General features: G+C 55.8%; 1 long non-coding RNA gene across 1 annotated transcript; it reads left to right on the plus strand.

Moving 5' to 3' along the window:
- The first annotated feature begins 1220 nt into the window (after positions 1-1220).
- On the plus strand, positions 1221-4619 carry LOC114228157 (uncharacterized). The gene is made up of 2 exons (XR_003614257.2): positions 1221-1680; positions 4423-4619. It is a non-coding gene; the product is annotated as an uncharacterized LOC114228157 (long non-coding RNA).
- Positions 4620-6321: the final 1702 nt, after the last annotated feature.

Below are 6321 nucleotides of genomic sequence, written 5' to 3' on the forward strand. Positions count from 1 at the left end.
CTGAGGCCTCGCTGTGATCTCCGGTTTGACTGAAACTGGGTCTCTGGAGTCAACAGACCCAGGTGTTGTTCCCAGGATGAGTCCATGCTGATGGGAACCTCCTTGTCCGGGGCTAAGGCCTGCGGGAGTGGCTGCAGGGGGGAGGAGGCAGGCGAGGCAGGTGCTGGGCGAGGCCATTCGAGTCAAAAGGAAAGAAAGGAGAAGGTCTCCACGGGCACACCTCCAGGTCTCTGGGAGGGGAGGGAGCCCTGCGGGGTGGGCCCAGCAGACCAGGGTCTGGGCTGGAGGGACACGGCTCCCTGGTGGCTGCCTGGCGGCCCTGGGGGGAGAGAGCCAGACAGGGCCGACTCAGTGGCTACACCACAGCTGCCATGTTGTCTCATCTCTGCCGTTCCTGTCGGTTCTGCGGGAACCCCCTCCCTGCCCCCCCCCCCCCCCCCCCCCCCCCAGCGCAGAGGCTGGGACTGGGCTCTCACCCCAGACGCCTCCACGCATCTGGAGCTCAGCTGGTGCTCAGCAGGAAGCCAGTGCCTTGAGCATCCCTCCCGCGTGGGGCGGGGGGGGGGCGGGGGGCAAGGGTGTGTCCCAAGAATCAGGAAGCGGGTGCTACAGCTCCTCAGGCCTGAACCCATGGGCTGAGCAGTCAGAGGGGCGCTGCGCTCAGCCTGCCAGAGAAGGTCTAGGGATGCCCCCTGCCCCCTCCCCCAGCAGAACACCCTGACGCACTTGCTCTCAGACCCACATCCAACCCTGCAGCAAGTCCTTTAGCTCAGCCTCAGAGTCCGTCTGGGAACCATCTCCCCGCCCACAGCCGCCACGCCGGCCCGGCCTCAGCCTCTGCCTGGACCAGGGTAGGAGCCGCCTCCTGGCCTCCCTGCCTCCAATCCGGTCCCGTCCCGGATTCAGTTTCCACACAGCTATCAAAGGGTTGCTTTTCTTCATTGTGGTAAAATATATATAACATAAAATTTTAGCATCTTAGTTATTTTCTCGTGTACAGTTCAGTGGCATTAAATACAATCTCACTATTGTACAACCATCCCCACCATCCGTTTCCAGATCTCAAACCAAAACTGTCCATTAAGCAATACACCCCCCCCCCTCCCCGCCCATCTCCTGTCTGCCGTGAACCCGACCGCTCCGGGAGCTCGCGGGGCTGAGCACACCGGCTTTGTCCTCTTCTGGCTGCTGATGTCACTGGGCGTAACGTCCCTCAGGTGACCCTTGTTGCGTGTGTCAGAATTTCCTTCCTCTTTAAAGGCTGAAAATAGTTCCCTGCATGGATATACCGTGGTGTGGGGCCCTGTTCAAGGCCGCACTAAGCATGGGTCTCATTGGAGTGCTCAAGGCCAAGATGCTTTTATGCAGGCGCAAGGTCGCTGCAAGCCTTACACTGCAAAGACGTGCCCTTCTGTAGCCAAAATATGATTGGTGTAACTATTGGCACGAAGCCTTCTTTGTCCAAGGAGCACTATACAGGCTACTGACCAGCTGGTCGGAAGAGGAGTGTGAAGGAGACTAAGCTGGAGAGACGGAGCTGAGAGCGGGCACCGCCGACGGGAGGCTAAGAGCTCACAGGGAGCTCAGCTGTAGCTGCCATGTGGACCGGCCAGTGTGCTGCGCGGGGAGACGGAGAAGCTGCTGAGCCGGAGAGCTCAGGGGCCGCGACCGCGTGAGGCGGTGAGTCTGGGGGCAGCGGGCGGCTGCTCAGGTAGCAGCGGTGGGGACGGAGATTGCTAACTGTGCAGGGAAGATGTCTTCACCAGCTGCGGTCCGGCTGCCTGCCGTATGGACTTGGCTGTAATGAATGGTCCTTGTCTGACGGCTGTGTGGCCACTGGCTTCTGCAGTAAGACTCATCCTTGTACACCCTCAACTTCTCATGGCTTCTCTGTCTAAGACCCGGCGTCCTAGAGGGTCCAGCCCCAGACAGAGAGGCTCGGACCCAACACCTATAACTGGTGAGCAGAGGATAAAGGAGGAACTTGGACTAAGTTCCCGCGGTCAGCACAGTGGGCAGGGTTCAGGCAGGCACCAGCCCCGGCACAGTCGGGAAGAATTGAGCAGATGCATGGACTCAGAGCAGCAGAGCTCAGCAGGGCTCCGGCGCTCTGACACGTGGGTTATCCGTTCGTTGTTGATGCACTTGGGCTGTTTCCACCTCGGCTGCCGTGAATAGTGCTGCTATGAACATGGGTGGCAAATATATTTTTGAGACTGTGCTTTCAACTCTTGTGTAGACAGAGGTTGTTTTAAAAACATAAATCAGAGCAGATCATCAACCCTCCCTGACTCCTAACTCTCAGACTATGGGCTCCTGACTGCCTGGCCTGCATGATCCACCCCTCACCGCCTGACTTTACCCCCCATCACTCCCCTCCATCCCCCTGCTGTCCCACATGCACAGAAAGGTCATCCATGCCTGGGCTCACATATGCGCGTTTCCTCTGGAATATTTTCCCAACTATCATGTGACTTGATCCCCCACTTCAGCTAGTCCCCCAAATGTAGTGGCTCAAAAACAATAATCATTTATCATCTCACAGTTTTCAGTGAGGCCTGGCAGAACGACTGTGGCTCCGGGGTCTTTTGTGAGGCTGAGGTCAGACTGGCCAGGGCTGTGGTTTCATCTGAAGGTTTGACTGGGGTCAGGGATCCACTTCCACATGATTTACTCCCTCATCGCTGGTGGGTGCTGGCCGATGGCTGGGGGCCTCCTCCCCACATGGGACTCTCCTTACAACACGGGCGGGTGGCTGGCTCCCTAGAGCAAGTGGAGAGAAAGGCCGAAGCCACAGTGCGCTTTGTTTCCCAGCCTCCGAAGTCCCGACCATCCCTCTGCCCCATTTCACCGGTTGCACAGACCAGCCCGATTTGCCATAAGAGGAGTTGGCAGAAAAGTGTGACCCAGGGTGTGACGATTGTAGAGCCATCTCTGAGTCTGACTGAGGCTCACATGGCCCCTAACCTTGGGAGCTGATGTTCCAGTGGGGAGAGGGACAGCAAGAATGCCAGCGAGCCCTAACCGGTTTGGCTCAGTGGATAGAGCGTCGGCCTTTGGACTCAAGGGTCCCAGGTTCGATTCCGGTCAAGGGCATGTACCTTGGTTGCGGGCACATCCCCAGTAGGGAGTGTGCAGGAGGCAGCTGATGGATGTTTTTCTCTCATTGATGTTTCTAACTCTCTCTCCCCCTCCCTTCCTCTCTGTAAAAATTCAATAAAAAATATATATATATTTTAAAAAGTGCCAGCAATAGGACTGGGGGCTTGGGGAGGAGCCCTGTGGCAGGTGTCCCCCGGGATGGACCAGATCCTTGGGTTTATGCTGGATGGATCTGTGAAACATGCAGTTCTTATGATGAATGGAGTTGAGCAGCCTGGCATGCTATGTTTTCTCTTCATAGCAGTGTTGACCTCGTTCTTCCTGGCTGCTAGGAGCTCTTTGTTAATTTGGGAGATCAGCTGCCGACATTTCCCAGGTTTCTTGTTTGCTATTTGACTTTGATGGCCTGTTGGAGTGGAGGCTGGAGACAGGCCTGAACAGGGGAGCACCCACTGAATGGCTGGGCCTCCAGCCTAAGCACTCACTTCTGTGGCAGTGGGAGGGGTGGGAACAAGCGAGGGGGAAGGGCTCTGTGCTCCTCAGCCGAGGGCAGTGCCTGGGGACCGCCCTCTGACCCCGGGGAGCTGCATGTGCCCACCAGCCACCTGGAGTAGGGATCCAGACTGGCAGCCCAGCCGGCGCCACTGCTGGCTCTGCATGCCCGTCGGGGGCCCTGGCCTCTGTCTGTGAGCTTTGGGCCCTGGGGGTGACTCTGCACCTGGGAGGCCCAGTCCCCTCAACCACACCACGACCCTTCCCCCCCACCTCGAGCCGCTGGGAAGGTGGGATGCTGGTCGCCTGGGAGGGGCCTGGGAGCCCCCACCTTCACTGTTCCCACTGTGTCCCCTGTCCATCCAAACCCCCCCTTATGGCACTGACAGTACTTCTAAGCAGGGGGGGGGGGGGCACGTCCGGCCCACGGCCATATAAGGCCCAAGAAATCATTTGGTCTGGTCCTGCCCAGGCAACCGCAGGCGGGACTCGAAATTCAATAAATCGAGGAGCTTTCTTCATAGCAACCACATTTATATTAAGTGAATCACAATAACAATGTAAATTTTGAGGGACAAGCAAGGAACGTTCATTACAAGATAGACAGGACACATACGTGTACATGACAGGCCAGACACATATGCCTATCGCCGGCTGCCCGTGGCCGTCTGCCTAAAGCAGGACTCGGAGGGCAGTCAGCGCCAGGCAGGCTGGGAGAGTGCTAACAACTGTGATGCCGAGATGCGATGCAATGCGGTGATCCCCACGACGTGGATGATATGCCTCCGATGACTGACAGTGATGTTGTCGGCTTCTTTATTGACACAGACCATAACTCCAATCCAACCTCTATCCACTCGTTCCCGATCAACAATCCTCGCAAAAACTGACTGTCAGAGGAAGATGACGGAAATTACGGTACCCAAAAAGGACCTCAAGAGTAGACGATACTGAAATGTGTGGTTTGGGGTGCAGAGTTTTCCTTGCTCTACAAAGTTTGAAGAATAAACTTGTGGATTAACAGATTTCTTTTAATAAAAATGTAGTTTATTGGAAGCATACACAAATTCCATCTGGGCAGGGGTGTCCCCAAAGGGAACTCCTGGGGAGGAGCCCTCAAATCGGAAAGCCTGCACGCGCTCTCTCTCTCTCTCTCTCTCTCTCAAAAATTAACCTAAAACAATCTGAAATCTACTGAGTCTCCTTGTCTCTGGGTTTATAAAGGCTGTTGCTCTTTGTCTGAACATGACCCTTTATAATTGGACTCTTCCTTAGTCTAGGACCCCATGCTTTCCTCATTGGTCACTCTGCTACGTAGTATCCATTTCAAAGTCTAAAGCCCACCTGGTACCCCCCCCCCCCCCCCCACACACACACACACTTATCTTGTGACATTTATTTATCCTCTGTGAAAGCATTCTGGCCTCTTGGAGCTAGTTCTGCCCTTCACATATCCATCTTACCTGTTCAGGTTGGAGTTGCTTTTGACCTTCCTATGGCTCTCCCAGCTGCTCATGTCAGGGCTGCTTTTGATCTGCCTTATGGATGCTGTGATTGCTCAGGCCAGAGGTACCTCTGTCCTTGGTTTGTGGCTATTTTAATTGCTCAAGCCAGCAATGTCTCCATCCTCCCTTGACTCCTGTCTGCCTAATTAAGCTAACCCTTAACACGAATGTTGGATATGTTTCAAATGCAAAATGCAGGATTAGCCCGGCCACAATGGCTCAGTGGTTGACTATCGACCTATGAACCAGGAGGTCACGGTTTGATTCCCAATCAGGGCATATGCCCAGGTTTCAGGCTCAATCCCCAATAGGATGCATGCAGGAGGCAGCCAGTCAATGATTCTCCCTCATCATTGATGTTTCTATCTCTCTCTCCCTCTCCTTTCCTCTCTAAAATCAATAAAAATGTATATTTTTTAAAACCAAAAACACCAAAATGCAGAATTAGAACAGCCCTGGCTGGTTTGACTCAGTGGTTAGGGTGTTGGCCTGCGGACCAAGGGTCATGGGTTCGATTCCCGGTCAAGGGCATGTGCCTGAGTTGCAGGTTCCCCAACCCCAGTAGGGGTGCATGAGGTGGCAACTGATCGGTGTGTCTCTCACATCCATGTTTCTCTCTCCCCCCTCCTCCCTCCCTTCCACTCTTCCTAGAAATCAGTGGGGAGACTGCCCTCGGTGCGGATTTTTTAAAGCGCAGTTATCAAAGCAAAATAACCGTGTCGCTGGGGACACGCGCTGGACAGCTATTAACACTTGCATGGTGTGACACCCCACAAATGGTGATTACAAAGAAAAGAAAAGTTGACGCAGAGTGTCCATCTTTCCAAGAAAAAATGGACAAAGGGTTACTTTTTGTTGTTGAAGTCAAAGGCAAGCCTGCGTGCCAAAAAGCCGACCCGGAGCCGCATCACCGCTCAAAACATGCTCAGCTCCATGACCTGGATCCTAACGCTTTCGACGGAGTTTGGAATCACAACGAGACAACGTTATTCCAGCGAGTTATGCCCGAGGAGCCCATGGCAGAGCAGAGAGCGCGGGCGGCGGGGGCGCGCGGGCGGCGGGAGCGCGGGCGGCGGGAGCGCGGGCGGCGGGGCGAGCACGGGCGGAGGGAGCGCGGGCGGAGGGAGCGCGGGCGGCGGGGCGAGCACGGGCGGCGGGAGCGCGGGCGGCGGGAGCGCGGGCGGCGGGAGCGCGGGCGGAGGGAGCGCGGGCGGGGGGAGCG

The sequence above is a fragment of the Eptesicus fuscus genome, chromosome 15, assembly GCF_027574615.1.
Source record: "Eptesicus fuscus isolate TK198812 chromosome 15, DD_ASM_mEF_20220401, whole genome shotgun sequence".
Classification (NCBI taxonomy): domain Eukaryota; kingdom Metazoa; phylum Chordata; class Mammalia; order Chiroptera; family Vespertilionidae; genus Eptesicus; species Eptesicus fuscus.